General features: G+C 54.8%; 1 protein-coding gene across 1 annotated transcript in view; it reads right to left on the reverse strand.

The window, feature by feature from the left end:
* Positions 1-16390, reverse strand: part of LOC123770419 (uncharacterized) — a 44402-nt gene extending 28012 nt beyond the window's left edge. The window contains exon 1 of the mRNA XM_069339801.1: positions 16201-16390. The gene's annotated coding sequence lies outside the window, so the exon portion shown is untranslated. The remainder of the gene's footprint in view (positions 1-16200) is intronic.
* Positions 16391-21141: the final 4751 nt, after the last annotated feature.

Below are 21141 nucleotides of genomic sequence, written 5' to 3' on the forward strand. Positions count from 1 at the left end.
GGATATGAGGCCAAGGCGCTGGGATGTGAGGAAGGGATGAAGGAAGGATGCCCAACACTTGCACCATCAGCGCCACCTTGTAAGATACAAGGACGTCGCCGCACCCCTGGAAACACAAACCGAAACTGTCTCTATTTTCCGCTTGTTACAACTTGTAATAAAGTTGTTACATCTTGGCTTAACGTGTTTATGACGTATTAGAAAGTTGTTACAACTTGCTATATTGGTTGTTATAACTGGTTAGGAGGTGTTAAAACTTGTTCGAACGTTGTGCCAACGTCGTAGTTTCGGTGTGTGTTTGGCGGGACCCACCTCTCCATAGGACAAACAGTTGGAGGAGAGGTAGCTGGTGAACCAGATCTCTCTAGCAGCGAGGCGGGGTCCAAGAGCCGAGACTCATTCCCGGCGAGGCAAACAAGTACACATGCTCTAGAAAACCACACAAATTAGTTAGAGATATGTTACTTCCCAAGTGCGCGCCTTGCCCAGTCTTGCATTAATAATATTCGTTAACATTACATTAATTCATGGGTGTGTAAGATTAATGAGGGGGGGGGGGAGTTGGTGAGTTGTTGTGATCAAAGGCAAGGTGTTGTGTACCTGTGAGGGGAGGCAGTGTACTGGCAACAACAGCTCCCTTGGTCTGGCCTGCTCTCTCACCTCTCAACGCCAAACAACTTCGGCTCATTGGTTGTGTTGTGCTGTTGAGGAGGCTGGTCCCTGGGCGTGGGTGCTTGTCCCTGGGCGAGGGACCTGGTCACTATGTGTGGGTGCTGGTCCCTGGGCGTGGCTGCTGGTCCCTGGGTGAGGTAACTGGTCCCTGGGCGTGGGTGCTGGTCTCTGGGTGAGGGAGCTGGTCCCTGGGTGTGGGTGCTGGTCCCTGGGCGTGGGTGTTGGTCCCTGGGTGAGGGTGCTGGTCCCTGGGTGTGGGTGTTGGTCCCTGGGCGTGGGTGTTGGTCCCTGGGCGTGGGTGTTGGTCCCTGGGCGTGGGTGTTGGTCCCTGGGTGAGGGAGCTGGTCCCTGGGTGTGGGTGCTGGTCCCTGGGCGTGGTTGTTGGTCCCTGGGTGAGGGAGCTGGTCCCTGGGTGAGGAGCTGGTCCTTGGGTGAGGACCTGGTCCCTGGATGAGGGAGCTGGTCCCTGGGTGAGGAGGCTGGTCCCTGGGTGAGGGTGTTGGTCCCTGGGTGAGGGTGCTGGTCCCTGGGTGTAGGTGTGGGTCCCTGGGCGTGGGTGTTGGTCCCTGGGCGTGGGTGTTGGTCCCTGGGCGTGGGCGTTGGTCCCTGGGCGTGGGTGTTGGTCCCTGGGTGATGGAGCTGGTCCCTGGGTGTGGGTGTTGATCCCTAGGCGTGGTTGCTGGTCCCTGGGTGAGGGTGCTGGTCCCTGGGTGAGGACCTGGTCCCTGGGCGTGGGTGCTGGTCCCTGGGCGTGGGTGCTGGTCCCTGGGAGAGGAGCTGGTCCCTGGGTGAGGGAGCTGGTCTCTGGGTGAGGGAGCTGGTCCCTGGGTGAGGAGGCTGGTCCCTGGGTGAGGGAGCTGGTCCCTGGGTGAGGAAGCTGGTCCCTGTTTGAGGAGGCTGGTCCCTGGGTGAGGAGCTGGTCCCTGGGTGAGGGAGCTGGTCCCTGTTTGAGGAGGCTGGTCCCTGGGTGAGGAGCTGGTCCCTGGGTGAGGAGGCTGGTCCCTGGGTTTAGGGAGCTGGTCCCTGGGTAAAAAGGCTGGTCCCTGGGTGAGGGAGCTGGTCCCTGGGTGAGGAGGCTGGCCCCTAGGTGAGGGAGCTGGTCCCTGGGTGAGGAGCTGATCCCTGGGTGAGGGAGCTGGTCCCTGTTTGAGGAGGCTGGTCCCTGGGTGAGGGAGCTGGTCCCTGGGTGAGGAGCTGATCCCTGGGTGAGGAGGCTGGTCCCTGGGTGAGGGAGCTGGTCCCTGGGAGAGGAGCTGGTCCCTGGATGAGGGAGCTGGTCCCTGGGTGATGAGGCTGGTCCCTGGGCGTGGGAGCTGGTCCCTGGGTGAGGGAGCTGGTCCCTGGGTGAGGAGGCTGGTCCCTGGGTGAGGGTGTTGGTCCCTGGGTGAGGGTGTTGGTCCCTGGGTGAGGGAGCTGGTCCCTGGGTGAGGCGGCTGGTCCCTGGGTGAGAGAGCTGGTCCCTGGGTGAGGAGGCTGGTCCCTGGGTGAGGGAGCTGGTCCCTGGGTGAGGAGGCTGGTCCCTGGGTGAGGGAGCTGGTCCCTGGGTGAGGAAGCTGGTCCCTGGGTGAGGAGGCTGGTCCCTGGGTGAGGAGGCTGGTCCCTGGGTGAGGAGCTGGTCCCTGGGTGAGGAGGCTGGTCCCTGGGTGAGGGAGCTGGTCCCTGGGTGAGGAGGCTGGTCCCTGGGTGAGGGAGCTGGTCCATGGGTGAGGAGCTGGTCCCTGGGTGAGGGAACTGGTCCGTGGGTGAGGAGGCTGGTCCCTGGGTGAGGGAGCTGGTCCCTTGGTGAGGGAGCTGGTCCCTGGGTGAGCAGCTGGTCCCTGGGTGAGGAGGCTGGTCCCTGGGTGAGGAGGCTGGTCCCTGGGTGAGGAGGCTGGTCCCTGGGTGAGGAGGCTGGTCCCTGGGTGAGGAGCTGGTCCCTGGGTGAGGGAACTGGTCCGTGGGTGAGGAGGCTGGTCCCTGGGTGAGGGAGCTGGTCCGTGGGTGAGGAGCTGGTCCCTGGGTGAGGGAGCTGGTCCCTGGGTGAGGGAGCTGGTCCCTGGGTGAGGGAGCTGGTCCCTGGGTGAGGGTGCTGGTCCCTGGGTGAGGGTGCTGGTCCCTGGGTGATGGAGCTGGTCCCTGGGTGAGGGAGCTGGTCCCTGGGCGTGGGTGCTGGTCCCTGGGTGAGGAGGCTGGTCCCTGGGTGAGGGTGTTGATCCCTGGGTGAGGGAGCTGGTCCCTGGGTGAGGGAGCTGGTCCCTGGGTGAGGGAGCTGGTCCCAGTGTGAGGGAACTGGTCCCTGGGTGAGGGAGCTGATCCCTGGGTAAGGGAGCTGGTCCTTGGGTGAGGAGGCTGGTCCCTGGGTGAGGGAGCTGGTCCCTGGGTGAGGAGGCTGGTCCCTGGGTGAGGGTGTTGGTCCCTGGGTGAGGGTGTTGGTCCCTGGGTGAGGGAGCTGGTCCCTGGGTAAGGTGGTTGCTCCCTGGGTGAGGAGGCTGGTCCCTGGGTGAGGAGGCTGGTCCCTGGGTGAGGGAGCTGGTCCCTGGGTGAGGAGGCTGGTCCCTGGGTGAGGAGGCTAGTCCCTGGGTGAGGAGGCTGGTCCCTGGGTGAGGAGGCTGGTCCCTGGGTGAGGAGGCTGGTCCCTGGGTGAGGAGGCTGGTCCCTGGGTGAGGAGCTGGTCCCTGGGTGAGGGAACTGGTCCGTGGGTGAGGAGGCTGGTCCGTGGGTGAGGGAGCTGATCCCTGGGTGAGGGAGCTAGTCCCTGGGTGAGGGTGTTGGTCCCTGGGTGAGGAGGCTGGTCCCTGGGTGAGGGAGCTGGTCCCTGGGTGAGGAGACTGGTCCCTGGGTGAGGAGGCTGGTCCCTGGGTGTGAGAGCTGGTCCCTGGGTGAGGAGGCTGGTCCCTTGGTGAGGAGGCTCGTTCCTGGGTGAGGGTGATGGTCCCTGGGTGAGGAGGCTGGTCCCTGGGTGAAAGTGATGGTCCCTGGGTGAGGGTGCTGGTCCTTGGGTGAGGGTGCTGGTCCCTGAGTGAGGGAGCTGGTCCCTGGGTGAGGGTGCTGGTCCCTGGGTGAGGGAGCTGGTCCCTGGGCGTGGGTGCTGGTCCCTGGGTGAGGAAGCTGGTCCCTGGGTGAGGGTGCTGGTCCCTGGGCGTGGGTGTTGGTCCCTGGGTGAGGGTGCTGGTTCCTGGGTGTGGGTGTTGGTCCCTGGGCGTGGGTGTTGGTCCCTGGGTGAGGGAGCTGGTCCCTGGGTGTGGGTGCTGGTCCCTGGGCGTGGTTGTTGGTCCCTGGGTGAGGGAGCTGGTCCCTGGGTGAGGAGCTGGTCCCTGGGTGAGGACCTGGTCCCTGGATGAAAGAGCTGGTCCCTGGGTGAGGAGGCTGGTCCCTGGGTGAGGGTGTTGGTCCCTGGGTGAGGGTGCTGGTCCCTGGGTGTAGGTGTGGGTCCCTGGGCGTGGGTGTTGGTCCCTGGGCGTGGGTGTTGATCCCTGGGCGTGGGCGTTGGTCCCTGGGCGTGGGTGTTGGTCCCTGGGTGATGGAGCTGGTCCCTGGGTGTGGGTGTTGATCCCTAGGCGTGGTTGCTGGTCCCTGGGTGAGGGTGCTGGTCCCTGGGTGAGGACCTGGTCCCTGGGCGTGGGTGCTGGTCCCTGGGCGTGGGTGCTGGTCCCTGGGAGAGGAGCTGGTCCCTGGGTGAGGGAGCTGGTCTCTGGGTGAGGGAGCTGGTCCCTGGGTGAGGAGGCTGGTCCCTGGGTGAGGGAGCTGGTCCCTGGGTGAGGAAGCTGGTCCCTGTTTGAGGAGGCTGGTCCCTGGGTGAGGAGCTGGTCCCTGGGTGAGGGAGCTGGTCCCTGTTTGAGGAGGCTGGTCCCTGGGTGAGGAGCTGGTCCCTGGGTGAGGAGGCTGGTCCCTGGGTGAGGGAGCTGGTCCCTGGGTAAAAAGGCTGGTCCCTGGGTGAGGGAGCTGGTCCCTGGGTGAGGAGGCTGGCTCCTAGGTGAGGGAGCTGGTCCCTGGGTGAGGAGCTGATCCCTGGGTGAGGGAGCTGGTCCCTGTTTGAGGAGGCTGGTCCCTGGGTGAGGGAGCTGGTCCCTGGGTGAGGAGCTGATCCCTGGGTGAGGAGGCTGGTCCCTGGGTGAGGGAGCTGGTCCCTGGGAGAGGAGCTGGTCCCTGGATGAGGGAGCTGGTCCCTGGGTGATGAGGCTGGTCCCTGGGCGTGGGAGCTGGTCCCTGGGTGAGGGAGCTGGTCCCTGGGTGAGGAGGCTGGTCCCTGGGTGAGGGTGTTGGTCCCTGGGTGATGGTGTTGGTCCCTGGGTGAGGGAGCTGGTCCCTGGGTGAGGCGGCTGGTCCCTGGGTGAGAGAGCTGGTCCCTGGGTGAGGAGGCTGGTCCCTGGGTGAGGGAGCTGGTCCCTGGGTGAGGAGGCTGGTCCCTGGGTGAGGGAGCTGGTCCCTGGGTGAGGGAGCTGGTCCCTGGGTGAGGAGGCTGGTCCCTGGGTGAGGAGGCTGGTCCCTGGGTGAGGAGCTGGTCCCTGGGTGAGGAGGCTGGTCCCTGGGTGAGGGAGCTGGTCCCTGGGTGAGGAGGCTGGTCCCTGGGTGAGGGAGCTGGTCCATGGGTGAGGAGCTGGTCCCTGGGTGAGGGAACTGGTCCGTGGGTGAGGAGGCTGGTCCCTGGGTGAGGGAGCTGGTCCCTTGGTGAGGGAGCTGGTCTCTGGGTGAGCAGCTGGTCCCTGGGTGAGGAGGCTGGTCCCTGGGTGAGGAGGCTGGTCCCTGGGTGAGGAGGCTGGTCCCTGGGTGAGGAGGCTGGTCCCTGGGTGAGGAGCTGGTCCCTGGGTGAGGGAACTGGTCCGTGGGTGAGGAGGCTGGTCCCTGGGTGAGGGAGCTGGTCCGTGGGTGAGGAGCTGGTCCCTGGGTGAGGGAGCTGGTCCCTGGGTGAGGGAGCTGGTCCCTGGGTGAGGGAGCTGGTCCCTGGGTGAGGGTGCTGGTCCCTGGGTGAGGGTGCTGGTCCCTGGGTGAGGGAGCTGGTCCCTGGGTGAGGGAGCTGGTCCCTGGGCGTGGGTGCTGGTCCCTGGGTGAGGAGGCTGGTCCCTGGGTGAGGGTGTTGATCCCTGGGTGAGGGAGCTGGTCCCTGGGTGAGGGAGCTGGTCCCTGGGTGAGGGAGCTGGTCCCTGTGTGAGGGAACTGGTCCCTGGGTGAAGGAGCTGATCCCTGGGTGAGGGAGCTGGTCCTTGGGTGAGGAGGCTGGTCCCTGGGTGAGGGAGCTGGTCCCTGGGTGAGGAGGCTGGTCCCTGGGTGAGGGTGTTGGTCCCTGGGTGAGGGTGTTGGTCCCTGGGTGAGGGAGCTGGTCCCTGGGTAAGGTGGTTGCTCCCTGGGTGAGGAGGCTGGTCCCTGGGTGAGGAGGCTGGTCCCTGGGTGAGGGAGCTGGTCCCTGGGTGAGGAGGCTGGTCCCTGGGTGAGGAGGCTAGTCCCTGGGTGAGGAGGCTGGTCCCTGGGTGAGGAGGCTGGTCCCTGGGTGAGGAGGCTGGTCCCTGGGTGAGGAGGCTGGTCCCTGGGTGAGGAGCTGGTCCCTGGGTGAGGGAACTGGTCCGTGGGTGAGGAGGCTGGTCCCTGGGTGAGGGAGCTGATCCCTGGGTGAGGGAGCTAGTCCCTGGGTGAGGGTGTTGGTCCCTGGGTGAGGAGGCTGGTCCCTGGGTGAGGGAGCTGGTCCCTGGGTGAGGAGACTGGTCCCTGGGTGAGGAGGCTGGTCCCTGGGTGTGAGAGCTGGTCCCTGGGTGAGGAGGCTGGTCCCTTGGTGAGGAGGCTCGTTCCTGGGTGAGGGTGGTGGTCCCTGGGTGAGGAGGCTGGTCCCTGGGTGAAAGTGCTGGTCCCTGGGTGAGGGTGCTGGTCCCTGAGTGAGGGAGCTGGTCCCTGGGTGAGGGTGCTGGTCCCTGGGTGAGGGAGCTGGTCCCTGGGCGTGGGTGCTGGTCCCTGGGTGAGGGAGCTGGTCCCTGGGTGAGGGTGCTGGTCCCTGGGCGTGGGTGTTGGTCCCTGGGTGAGGGTGCTGGTTCCTGGGTGTGGATGTTGGTCCCTGGGCGTGGGTGTTGGTCCCTGGGCGTGGGTGTTGGTCCCTGGGTGAGGGAGCTGGTCCCTGGGTGTGGGTGCTGGTCCCTGGGCGTGGTTGTTGGTCCCTGGGTGAGGGAGCTGGTCCCTGGGTGAGGAGCTGGTCCCTGGGTGAGGACCTGGTCCCTGGATGAGGGAGCTGGTCCCTGGGTGAGGAGGCTGGTCCCTGGGTGAGGGTGTTGGTCCCTGGGTGAGGGTGCTGGTCCCTGGGTGTAGGTGTGGGTCCCTGGGCGTGGGTGTTGGTCCCTGGGCGTGGGTGTTGGTCCCTGGGCGTTGGTCCCTGGGCGTGGGTGTTGGTCCCTGGGTGAGGGAGCTGGTCCCTGGGTGTGGGTGTTGGTCCCTAGGCGTGGGTGCTGTTCCCTGGGTGAGGGTGCTGGTCCCTGGGTGAGGACCTGGTCCCTGGGCGTGGGTGCTGGTCCCTGGGCGTGGGTGCTGGTCCCTGAGAGAGGAGCTGGTCCCTGGGTGAGGGAGCTGTTCTCTGGGTGAGGGAGCTGGTCCCTGGGTGAGGAGGCTGGTCCCTGGGTGAGGGAGCTGGTCCCTGGGTGAGGAAGCTGGTCCCTGGGTGAGGAGGCTGGTTCCTGGGTGAGGAGCTGGTCCCTGGGTGAGAGAGCTGGTCCCTGTTTGAGGAGGCTGGTCCCTGGGTGAGGAGCTGGTCCCTGGGTGAGGAGGCTGGTCCCTGGGTGAGGGAGCTGGTACCTGGGTAAAAAGGCTGGTCCCTGGGTGAGGGAGCTGGTCCCTGGGTGAGGAGGCTGGTCCCTAGGTGAGGGAGCTGGTCCCTGGGTGAGGAGCTGATCCCTGGGTGAGGGAGCTGGTCCCTGTTTGAGGAGGCTGGTCCCTGGGTGAGGGAGCTGGTCCCTGGGTGAGGAGCTGGTCCCTGGGTGAGGGAACTGGTCCCTGGGTGAGGAGGCTGGTCCCTGGGTGAGGGAACTGGTCCCTGGGTGAGGAGCAGGTCCCTGGATGAGGGAGCTGGTCCCTGGGTGATGAGGCTGGTCCCTGGGCGTGGGAGCTGGTCCCTGGGTGAGGACCTTGTCCCTGGGTGAGGGAGCTGGTCCTTGGGTGAGGAGGCTGGTCCCTGGGTGAGGGTGTTGGTCCCTGGGTGAGTGTGTTGGTCCCTGGGTGAGGGAGCTGGTCCCTGGGTGAGGAGGCTGGTCCCTGGGTGAGGAGGCTTGTCCCTGGGTGATGAGGCTGGTCCCTGGGTGAGGGAGCTGGTCCCTGGGTGAGGAGGCTGGTCCGTGGGTCAGGGAGCTGGTCCCTGGGTGAGGGAGCTGGTCCCTGGGTGAGGGAGCTGGTCTTTGGGCGAGGGAACTGGTCCCTGGGTGAGGGAGCTGGTCCCTGGGCGAGGGAGCTGGTCCCTGGGCGAGGGAGCTGGTCCCTGGGTGAGGGAGCTGGTCCCTGGGTGAGGGAGCTGGTCTCTGGGTGAGAGGAGGTGGTCCTTGGGTGAGGGAGCTAGTCCCTGAGCGAGGGAGCTGGTCCCTGGGTGAGGGAGCTGGTCCCTGGGTGAGGGAGCTGGTCTGAGTAACTCATGCTGTACCTTCTGTTGTATGAAATTCCGCCACTCGGAATATAAACGTTCCAAGTAGCACAGGCTGTAGTGATCCCGTAGCTACACTGTACCTGCCCGTAGCTACACTGTACCTGCCCGTAGTTACACTGTACCTGCCCGTAGCTACACTGTACCTGCCCGTAGTTACACTGTACCTGCCCGTAGCTACACTGTACCTGCCCGTAGTTACACTGTACCTGCCCGTAGCTACACTGTACCTGCCCGTAGGTACACTGTACCTGCCCGTAGTTACACTGTAACCGTACAGCACGCTGTGAAGGGGTGACAAGTGCCTCTAATCATGAAACAAAACCCAAACGTTCATCTCAGGTTTTTCGCGTGCAAATGACAAGAGGCTGCAACCCGTTTTCCCAACTAATAGGTCGCATTTTGTACGTTATTATAACTAACGTTACAAATGGAACCTATGAACAGGAACGGCTGATAAATACCTACCGATTTTTATGGGCAAGGTAGGATTACTGGTTAGGTTAATCCCTTGGGTTTTAGACGTAGTGGCAAGTGATAAGCATATATGTGTACCTGAAAATAATATAATTGTGTGTGTCTCTTTGTGAAATATTTACTATAACATCAACGACCCTCAAAATTAGTGTAAGTGTAGCCTTTCTTTGTTAAAGCTCAGATAACGAGACATGAGAATTTGGTATAATGGATGTGATAATTATAATGGAAATTTCAAGAAATATTTACATTAAAGGTCCATAAATCGCTTTATCCTGAGAACATGTCATGTTCCCACGGTGGCGCGGACGGAGGATGTCCGTGGCGAGGGCGGCCATCATGGCGGCTCGCTCCACCATCAGGCTTTTCCTATTTCCTAAGATTAGTGTTAACCTAGAATACCTGTACTTATATAATATATATAGATATATATTACAGTAGGTTCATGATTCAGTTGTCTTTATCTTTCCGAAAACATTATTGTACAACTTTTCCACTTAAACTTTCATATAGACAAACAGTTTCCCAGTGGGCAAATTTGGGCAAATGATTCAAGATTCTTGGAGCATGTGTTGCTCACTTTGCTCATTGTCTATACAGTTCAGTGGCTTGTTAAAAAGGTCTATTTGTGCTGCTACGGATGTCACAATCGACCAAGAGGGCTTGTTGATTTTGTTGACCAATGCACATACTAGAAAATGAAGGGACGACGACGTTTCGGTCCGTCCTGGACAATGACATTCTCGAGTTGATTGTCCTCAACATACTTCAGCCACGTTATTGTGACTCATCGCTTGTTGATTTTGCGTATGTCCACACGTCCTCTCCTGTCTAACACTGACGCACGCTTTCTCTCTGGCCATACACCTTACTTTCAGATCTGATAAAATAATCATTCTCATAATTTCTGAAATTAGAGTGTCAGTAATTTATCTGACAGATATATTGAATAATGGTGTAAACAATAGAAACATTGATGCTCAAGTTTAATTAAATTATTATTAATATTATCTGTTATATCTGCCAATATCATTGGATGTATATACGAGATGGGTTTTTTCTCACTATGTAATGAATCATAAGTTGTCCAGTGCATTGTCTACTGTATGGATGATGATATCATTATTAATATTACACAGATACTAATCACACTAACGTGATGTATCAATGTGAAAATCCGTAGAAGCCGTGATGATGATGATTGGAACCCGTGTGGTGGGTAGTCCTGCGCACAGGCCCTAGACTGAAAAATCCTAGTCCGGCTTCAATGGAAGCCTCAGAAAACCCCTCGTGTGTTCAGTAGAAGTCTAGGTTGCAATTTTTTTTTTACTATGTCGTGGCCTGATTGTCTGGGGTGTGTATGCGTGGGACTACCCTCCGCATTGGTTCGAGTCCTCATCACGGCTCCTACGGATCTTATTATTATTATTATTGTCACGATAAAAAAACTGTAACTTGTGCTTTGCGCAGGATATTGAGTTGCTGTCATGATGCTCTTAATATGTTGCATGTATGACTTGGGTGCTTCACAAGTGTTGAGGTTGCTGACGGAACCTCTAGGTCTCTACAACTGGACCATAACCAAAATATGATTTAGGCGCTTGACTGGAAACTGAAAAGATTTAGCTAAGGACTAGTGAGATACAGCTGTGCAATAGGCTGTAAACTAGGGAGATTCAGCTGGGGGACCAGAATGAAAAATTTGAAATTTAGTTTTTGAAAATAGGGAAATTTACGTAATGACTAGCTTGGAAAATTCGGACTGGGGATGGGGGGGGGGGGGAAGTAGACAATGAAAATATGGAAAGGGAACTATCAGGGGTAAGCGCCAAGCCCTTGCAACTGTATAACACTGGGAAGGGGTCAGGATAAGGATTAGGGATGGGACGGGGGGGGGGGAAGGAATGGTGCCCAACCACTTGGACGGTCGAGGGATTCAACACCGACCTGCATGAAGCGAGACCGTCGCTTTATCATATTCTAATTATTTTAATAGAATATGATGTGACTGTACCGACTGGCTGAAAAAAAAGCTGTTGTGTGCCGGGAAGGACCTGACCCTGCGGGAGGACACCGGGAGCCAGATTCACGAAGCAGTTACTCAAGCACTTATGAACCTGTACATCTTTTCTCAATCTTTGACGGCTTTGCTTCCAATTATTAAACAGTTTACAAGCATGAAAACTTCCCAATCAACTGTTGTTATTGTTATAAACAGCCTCCTGGTGCTTTGGAGCTCATTAACTGTTTAATAATTGGAAACAAAGCCGCCAAAGATTGAGAAAAGATGTACAGGTTCGTAAGTGCTTTCGTGAATCTGGCCCCTGTACATCTTTTCTCAATCTTGGCGGCATTGTTTACAATTATTAAATAGTTAATGGGCTCAGAAGCACCAGGAGGCTGTTTATAACAATAACAACAGTTGATTGGGAAGTTTTCATGCTTGTAAACTGTTTAATAAATGTAACTAAAGCCGTCAAAGATTGAAGAAAGATGTACACGTTCGTAAGTACTTGCGTAACTGCTTCGTGAATGTGGCTCCAGGTGACATGATAACCGTTCTTGAGCTGAGACGAGGCTACGACGACCCACGTTAAGTGAGGACTGACAATGACTGGTTCACAGAGATAATAGCTTGTCTCAGATTATGCCCGGTGATGAGAAGAACTGATTAGTAAGGGTTATGGTGGCTGATTGGAAGAGAGACGAATTAAATGGGTAGTGAAGGTAACTCCTAATCATGTCAAGTTAAAGATCATTAGAGTTCATGGAGATAGACTAAAACGCTCTGCGTATTAGTGGCTTTAGGCATTGTCCTTATCTTCCCTAGCACTCCTTCCCTGTTATTGTATCTTGTGTATGTATTTTTATAATTCACTGTGTCAGGGGACAGAAAGCTAAAGTGTATTCATACACGTTAGGCTTTTATCGAGGTTTCAACAATCGATAACAAGCTATCTTATATTCGCAAATTGGTCAACATTGCGTAGTTTAATGGGTGGGAGCATGTAATAGTGAATTTGGTTTGAGTCGCTTTCGTCAAGGGTTGTCAGACTGGTGGAGCCAGATGTATGTATGGTTGACGAGGGTGTTGTGACTTGTGTATACGAGATGCGTCTCCTAGTAAGGAGACATTAAGGAGAGGAAACGCTGTCCTCTCCGTGGAGACTTTGTTTGTATCTTTAACGACACTCTTCCAACTACAGAAGTCAACGTGTACGTCACTCACTCTTGCAATGTACACCATGTAACATAAATATGCAAACACATGTGCGCACGCACAGGCCCTCCACCCCCCATCCCCCCCAAACACACACACACACACACACACACACACACACACACACACACACACACACACACACACACACACACACACACACACACACACACACGTAGGGTGTCATGGCCGAGTGGTCACCATCTACAATTCACAATTCAGGAACCCGGGTTAGATTCTCGGTAGACAGAAGCAAATGGGCAAAGTTTCTTTCACCTGATTCTCTCGTTCACCTACTACCTACCAGTAACTAGGTACTTGGGAGTTAGACAGACGCTACGGGCTATATCCTGGGGATGTGTGTAGAGGGGAAGAGACATATTTAAAGCAGATTTGAGAGAAAATTAGGTCGAGAGTCAGTATATTAAACAACAAACGGCTAGAAAGGCGGGGTCAAAGGGCTAACAGCGTGATCCTGTAGACAGAAATGGTAAACACAAAACTGGTTTTAGGAGAGACATGAGAGAGGTGATGAGTGGAGTGCCTCTAGGGGTCGGTATATATAGGGTGTGTAAGGACGACTTGCCTCAGACCAGAAAGCCTACTGCAGTGTTCCTCTGTTTTAGCTAGTGCAAATTACATTAAGAAATGAATGCGGTTTTGTACATCTGGGGCCAGATTCATAAAAGCACTTAGGAACGTGTACATCTTTCCTCAATCTTTGACGGCTTTCGTTACATTTATTAAACAGTTTACAAGCATGAAAACTTCCCATTCGACTGTTGTTATTGTTATAAACAGCCTCCTGGTGGTTCGGAGCTCATTAACTGCTTAATAATTGGAAACAAAGCCGCCAAAGATTGAGAAAAGATGTACAGGTTCGTAAGTGTTTGCGTAAGTGCTTTCGTGAATCTGACCCCTGGCATTGATGTAGCGGATAGTTAAACATCACGTGTAGTGATATTGACAGCGGTCGGTAAGGGAATATCCGTATTCTTTACACACTCAAATCACAATAGCGTGATGCATCAAATGAACAAATCCACAAGGGCGTGACGAGGATTCGAACCTGCGTCCGGGAGCATCCCAGACGCAGGTTCTGGGTCTGCAAGGGCCTCGTCACGGCCCTTGCGGATTTGTTCATCCGTCTCCTTGGTTCAGGGAAGTGTTGAGGCAGGCGGGGAGCGATGTGATGATGGCGCGCGGGGAGTATACCGTCATGACCCGGTAAACTTGTGCACCCTCACACACAACCTTACCACAATACTTGTTTATTGTGGTAAGTGCACCTGTCTCATCTTTCCCTACCCAACCCAGTCTGGCTTACCCAACCCATCCAAGCATACCCAACCTATCCTGCATTACCCATCCAATCCTGCCTTACCCTTCGTATCCTGCCTTACCCTTCGTATCCTGCCTTACCCAACCCATCCTGCCTTACCCTTCGTATCCTGCCTTACCTAATACATCCTGCCTTACCCAACCCATCCTGCCTTACCCTTCGTATCCTGCCTTACCCATCCCATCCTGCCTTACCCAACCCATCCTGCCTTACCCTTTGTATCCAGCCTTACCCATCCCATCCTGCCTTACCCTTCGTATCCTGCCTTACCCAACCCATCCTGCCTTACCTTTCGTATCCTGCCTTACCCTTTGTATCCTGCCTTACCCATCCCATCCTGCCTTACCCTTTGTATCCAGCCTTACCCATCCCATCCTGCCTTACCCTTTGTATCCAGCCTTACCCATCCCATCCTGCCTTACCCTTCGTATCCTGCCTTACCCAACCCATCCTGCATTACCCTTTGTATCCAGCCTTACCCAACCCATCCTGCCTTACCCTTCGTATTCTGCCTTACCCAACCCATCCTGCCTTACCCTTTGTATCCAGCCTTACCCATCCCATCCTGCCTTACCCTTTGTATCCAGCCTTACCTAACCCATCCTGCCTTACCCTTTGTATCCAGCCTTACCCATCCCATCCTGCCTTACCCATCCCATCCTGCCTTACCCATCCCATCCTGCCTATCACGGTAATATGCGGAGGAACACAGCTTTGATCAGACTCCGTATTGGTCAGGCGCGCCTAACTGACGGGCACTTGTATAGAGCGCCGCCCTGCGGCTCCTCCTTGTTGTCTGAACTGCTTTCACCCCACTGACAGCCGTACACCACTTGTTCAATGTCCAGGCTTTCACCCCACTGACAGCCGTACACCCCTTGTTCAGTGTCCAGGCTTTCACCCCACTGACAGCCGTACACCCCTTGTTCAGTGTCCAGACTTTCATCCCACTGACAGCCGTACACCCCTTGTTCAGTGTCCAGACTTTCATCCCACTGACAGCCGTACACCCCTTGTTCAGTGTCCAGACTTTCATCCCACTGACAGCCGTACACCCCTTGTTCAGTGTCCAGACTTTCATCCCACTGACAGCCGTACACCCCTTGTTCAATGTCCAGGCTTTCACCCCACTGACAGCCGTACACCCCTTGTTCAGTGTCCAGGCTTTCATCCCACTGACAGCCGTACACCCCTTGTTCAGTGTCCAGGCTTTCCAGATGATCGCAAGTCTTACTTTACACCTGCCTGCTTACTTTACTCCCGGCCTCGCCACCTGCGGGGCCAGGCCGGGAGTGCCACCTGCAGGGCCAGGCCGGGAGTGCCACCTGCGGGACAAGGCCGGGAGTGCCACCTGCGGGACAAGGCCGGGAGTGCCACCTGCGGCGCCAGGCCGGGAGTGCCACCTGTGGGACTAGGCCGGGAGTGCCACCTGTGGGGCCAGGCCGGGAGTGCCACCTGTGGGACTAGGCCGGGAGTGCCACCTGCGGGGCCAGGCCGGGAGTGCCACCTGTGGGACAAGGCCGGGAGTGCCACCTGCGGCGCCAGGCCGGGAGTGCCACCTGTGGGACTAGGCCGGGAGTGCCACCTGTGGGACTAGGCCGGGAGTGCCACCTGTGGGACTAGGCCGGGACTGCCACCTGTGGGACTAGGCCGGGAGTGCCACCTGTGGGACTAGGCCGGAAGTGCCACCTGTGGGACTAGGCCGGGAGTGCCACCTGTGGGACTAGGCCGGGAGTGCCACCTGTGGGACTAGGCCGGGAGTGCCACCTGCGGGACTAGGCCGGGACTGCCACCTGTGGGACTAGGCCGGGAGTGCCACCTGTGGGGCCAGGCCGGGAGTGCCACCTGCGGGGCCAGGCCGGGAGTGCCACCTGCGGGACTAGGCCGGGAGTGCCACCTGTGGGACTAGGCCGGGAGTGGCACCTGTGGGACTAGGCCGCGAGTGCCATCTGTGGGACTAGGCCGGGAGTGCCACCTGTGGGGCCAGGCCGGGAGTGCCACCTGTGGGACTAGGCCGCGAGTGCCATCTGTGGGACTAGGCCGGGAGTGCCACCTGTGGGACTAGGCCGGGAGTGCCACCTGTGGGACTAGGCCGGGAGTGGCACCTGTGGGACTAGGCCGCGAGTGCCATCTGTGGGACTAGGCCGGGAGTGCCACCTGCGGGGCCAGGCCGGGAGTGCCACCTGTGGGACTAGGTCGGGAGTGCCACCTGTGGGACTAGGCCGGGAGTGCCACCTGTGGGACTAGGTCGGGAGTGCCACCTGTGGGACTAGGCCGGGAGTGCCACCTGCGGGGCCAGGCCGGGAGTGCCACCTGTGGGACTAGGTCGGGAGTGCCACCTGTGGGACTAGGCCGGGAGTGCCACCTGTGGGACTAGGCCGGGAGTGGCACCTGTGGGACTAGGCCGGGAGTGCCACCTGCGGGACTAGGCCGGGAGTGCCACCTGTGGGACTAGGTCGGGAGTGCCACCTGTGGGACTAGGCCGGGAGTGGCACCTGTGGGACTAGGCCGCGAGTGCCACCTGCGAAACTAGGCCGGGAGTGCCACCTGTGGGACTAGGTCGGGAGTGCCACCTGTGGGACTAGGCCGGGAGTGGCACCTGTGGGACTAGGCCGCGAGTGCCACCTGCGGGACTAGGCCGGGAGTGCCACCTGTGGGACTAGGCCGGGAGTGCCACCTGTGGGACTAGGTCGGGAGTGCCACCTGCGGGGCCAGGCCGGGAGTGCCACCTGTGGGACTAGGTCGGGAGTGCCACCTGTGGGACTAGGCCGGGAGTGCCACCTGTGGGACTAGGCTGGGAGTGCCACCTGTGGGACTAGGCCGGGAGTGCCATCTGTGGGACTAGGCCGGGAGTGCCACCTGTAGACGAGCTGGCAGACACCTGTTGGTTGATGAGGCAAGACTTACCTCGGGTGGTGGCAGCAGCAGGCGGCGTGATGTGGTCAGAGATGGTGGTAGTGTGAGGTGGTGGAGGTGCGGCGTGGTGGCAGGAGCTGGTGCAGGAGGCGGCAGGGTGGTGAGCGGGCAGAGTGAGGGCGGCGTGTGAAAGCCTGGCCGGTGAGCACCGCCATAAGACCTCAGGCCACAGGGGGCGGGGCCTGCCGCTTCCCCTCACCCCGCCCACACCGCTGACGTCACTGTGCAACACCCAGTGTTCACTCCTTCAAGAGTGTGTGGAGAGGAAGTGAGCAGCGGCCATCTTGACCTCTCTTGACCAGCCGCCGTCTTGGTCACACTCCCTGCACCCCCCCCCCCACCCCTCACTCACCCTCCCTTCTTTCCCACTCCAAGCACCAGAGAAATTATATATGCTCTTATACTATATGCAATATAATATATATGGATGCATATATATACTGCTACCTGGAAGAACTTCACCTGCTCGAGCAAGCCCGTGAGCTCCGGCCTGTAGAGAGGTTACCTCCCTGGGAGGATGACTCAGGCAGGATTATCATCAATGAGATGACAATGAAAAAAAACAACATAATACCACAAGAAATGAGACACAAGTATCTTGAGGAAATTTATAAAGCTGGGAATGAATTAGACCAAATATACACTGATGGGTCATCTAATCCTGTCAATGTTATATATGTAAGTCAATGTTATATCTGTAAGTCAATGTTATATCTGTAAGTCAATGTTATATCTGTAAGTCAATGTTATATCTGTAAGAATAGATTTCATTCGGCTTGTACAGGAGTAACACCAAGGCACTGAGAGCTGGCCATTTGCTCTGGGTGTGTAAGAATGACCTGCCAGCTTGGAATATCCTAAAAAACCTTCTAGATAACATGACGCATGAACGGAAAACATCGTTCATCGAAAGCCTACCAGCCATCCAGAAGGAGTGGGAAAGGAACAACAATAATTATAATATACCAGGGGCAGAGGCTATAGTCAGGGATGAAACTGAGGCTGAAACTCAGGAAGTTGTAAACTCTGACTCAGTAGGCCCGGATGTAGATGACAGTAAACTAGAAAGTGTAACAGACAGCACTGACAGCTCGATAGGTACAGACACTACGACGGTTCCCGATAGAGCGAGTCAGAACAGGACAGACTTATGCAAATTTTATACAAAAGGCGTATGCAGACAGATATGCTGGTAATAAGAAAGGATTAGAATGCAGTTACCAACATCCCAAAAAATGTTTAAATATGCTTAGGAAAGGTGAGTGTCGATTTGGATCAATATGTAGGTTTTTCCATCCTGACATGTGCCAAACCTCACTGGAGGACAGAAAATGCTATGACCTCAGCTGCCCATACTTTCACGTGAAAGGCACGGAACGGAACGCTACATAAAGAGCGGCAAGCAGGATAATGAATTTGGAGGAAACTCGATAAATTTTTTATACCAAACCGAAAGAAAATTCAAAAGGAGGAGCATGGAGAATGTATGGAACTGGATGCCAGACCCACTTGCATTCCAGAATTACAGATACAATTACACACCGAAAGGGAACTACAACTACGACAGACAACTGCCCTACAACAATCAGTACTGGTCAGAACAAACTCATTATGTCCCCGCATAATGGGCTTGCCGAAAAAGTCTCCCAGTCAAACCATCCCTAATAGAGTAACCTCATTCATCTTGGCCAACATACAAGGACTGAAAACAAGAACAAACAACAAAGTACAGTTCATAAATGGCCTCCTCACGGAGTCAAATACAGTATTTGGAGCTTTCACAGAAACCCATGCAGGGGAATTCTTAGACAGTGAGATCTGGATTCCAGGATATAACCTATACAGGTGTGATAGGAAAATTAGGTCACATGGAGGAGTGGGTCTGTATATTAGGGAAGACCTTGTATGCTCGGAGCTCCTTAACGTTACAAATGAGGTGGTAGAGGTACTGGGACTAAAAATAGAGAAAATAAATTTAGTGATTATTCAAATATACAAACCGCCAGATGCAACGGCCGAGGAATTCACAGAACAGATAAACAAAATAGAGAATAGCCTTGATAATTTGGAGAACCCGATACCTGATATTATCTTCCTAGGTGACTTCAACTTGCCTAGTCTCAGGTGGAAAATAGCAAACAATAATATTATACCAGGAAATCTATCGGGACCTAACCAACCACAGATTAGAGAACTACTTAGATTCTGTGACAAATTTTCACTCAACCAGCAGATATCGGAGCCAACGAGAAATTAAAATATTCTAGATCTAGTCGTGAAGACATTAGTCTAGTCCAATGAAGACATTATCAGAGACATTACGATATCAGATGCCACATACTCAGATCACAGGCTCATTGAAGTGCAAACGACCATCAATACTCAGAATAGACCTAAAACGTTGATAAAGCGAGAGGGGCTATTCGGTAAATTCAATTTTAATAATAAAAGGATAGACTGGGAGATAATAAACAGGGAACTTACAAACATTCCATGGGAAACTGTTCTATGTAATAAAAGTCCTACAGAAGGAATAGAAAAACTGACTTCGGAAGCGTATCAAGTCTGTCTGAAACATGTTCCTTTGAGGAAAGCCAGAAAGAGATCCAACGTAGAAAGAGAACGCAGACGACACTATAAACAAAGGAAAAAATAACAGAACTGCTTATGCAGACACGAATTTCCCGTCAAAGAAGGAATAATTTAAATAGGGAGATTGAAGAAATCGAGCGGAAATTGAAACACTCATATCAAACTGAAGAAAGGCAGTTAGAACAGAAAGCAATTCAGGAAATAAAGAAAAATCCAAAATACTTCTTCACATATGCGAAATCAAAAGCAAAAACCACTGCCAGTATTGGACCTATTCGTACAAGTGAAGGTTCATACACGGAGGATGACAAAGAAATTAGTGAAATCCTAAAAAAGCAGTATGAGGACATGTTTAGCACTCCAATAAACAACATGAAAGTGGAAGATCCAGACAATTTCTTTATGCGGGATATTCAAACCCCTGTAAATATAACTGATATCAACACGAGCGCACTAAACTTTGAAAGAGAAATTGAAAACATGCCCATGCACTCGGCCCCAGGTCCAGATTCATGGAATTCAATATTTATAAAGAAATGCAAAGTGCCGGTAGCACAGGCACTCAGTATAGTGTGGAGGAAGAGCTTGGACACGGGGGAGATACCAGATGCACTTAAAGTAGCAGACATAGCCCCTCTACACAAGGGAGGGAGCAAAGCATTGGCAAAGAATTATAGACCGGTTGCACTAACATCGCACATAATAAAAGTATTTGAGAGAGTGATTAGGAGTCAGGTCACCAATTTCATGGAGACCAATGACCTTCACAACCCAGGCCAACATGGATTTCGAGCGGGAAGATCGTGCCTCTCACAGCTACTTGATCACTACGACAAAGTCACTGAGGCATTAGAAGAAAAACAGAATGCTGATGTGATATACACGGACTTCGCAAAGGCTTTCGATAAATGTGACCATGGCGTGATAAGCACACAAAATGAAGTCAATGGGAATAACCGGTAAAGTAGGACGCTGGATACTCAGTTTTCTGTCAAACAGGACTCAGCGAGTAACGGTCAACCATATAAAATCTAGTCCGAGCGCAGTTAAAAGCTCTGTACCGCAGGGTACAGTCCTTGCGCTGCTGCTGTTCCTTATTCTCATATCAGATATCGACAAAAATACAAATCATCCTTTGCAGATGACACAAAAATCAGTATGAAAATTACCTCGGCTGAAGACATTGAAAAACTTCAAGCTCATATTAATAAAGTTTTCGACTGGGCATCAGAAAATATCATGATGTTCAACAGTGATAAATTCCAGGTACTCAGGTACGGTAAAAATGAGGACCTTAAACATAATACAGGGTACAAAACACAATCAAATGTGCCCATAGTAGGAAAACAGCATGTAAAGGATTTGGGAATAATGATGTCTGACGACCTAACGTTTAGGGAGCATAACCAAGCAAATATTGCGTCAGCCAGAAAAATGATAGGATGGATTACGAGAACTTTCAAATCCAGGGATCCCATCACAATGGTTGTACTCTTCAAGTCACTTGTGTTGTCCCGTCTCAAGTACTGTTCAGTACTCACTTCCCCCTTCAGAGCAGGAAAGATTGCTGAAATAGAGGGAATACAGAGAACATATACGGTACGCATAGACGCGATAAAGCACCTAAATTATTGGGATGGTCTCAAAGACCTCCAAATGTACTCACTAGAAAGAAGACGAGAGAGATATCAAATAATATACACCTGGAAGATACTGGAGGGCCAAGTACCAAATCTACACAGTAAAATAACAACGTACTGGAGTGAACGATATGGAAGAAAATGCTGAATAGAACCAGTGAAGAGCAGAGGTGCCATAGGCACAACCAGAGAACACTGTATAAACATCAGAGGTCCACGGTTGTTCAACACCCTCCCAGCGAGCATAAGAAATATTGCCGGAACAACCGTGGACATCTTCAAGAGGAAACTAGATTTATTCCTTCAAGGAGTGCCGGACCAACCAGGCTGTGGTGGGTATGCGGGCCGCTCCAAGCAACAGCCTAGTGGACCAAACTCTCACAAGTCAAGCCTGGCCTCGGGCCGGGCTTGGGGAGCAGAAGAACTCCCAGAACCCCATCAACCAGGTATCAATGCCAGAGCTGGTGCAGCATACACTGTAATTAGGAATACAGTAATGCCTATCAACGCGGAAATGAAGAAAGAGTACTTATTGAGAACTATGCCTCTTCAACGCAAGCAGAGCTAACTGCCATTGTTATGGCGTTAAGGTTCCTTCAACGGAACACTAGCAGTGCAGTGATCTGCACTGATTCAAAAGCAGCGCTACAAAGCTTTAGTAAAACTCGGACAGAAAACCTTGCGATAGTCGCTGAAATAA

This window comes from Procambarus clarkii, chromosome 42, assembly GCF_040958095.1.
Source record: "Procambarus clarkii isolate CNS0578487 chromosome 42, FALCON_Pclarkii_2.0, whole genome shotgun sequence".
In the NCBI taxonomy this organism is placed as follows: domain Eukaryota; kingdom Metazoa; phylum Arthropoda; class Malacostraca; order Decapoda; family Cambaridae; genus Procambarus; species Procambarus clarkii.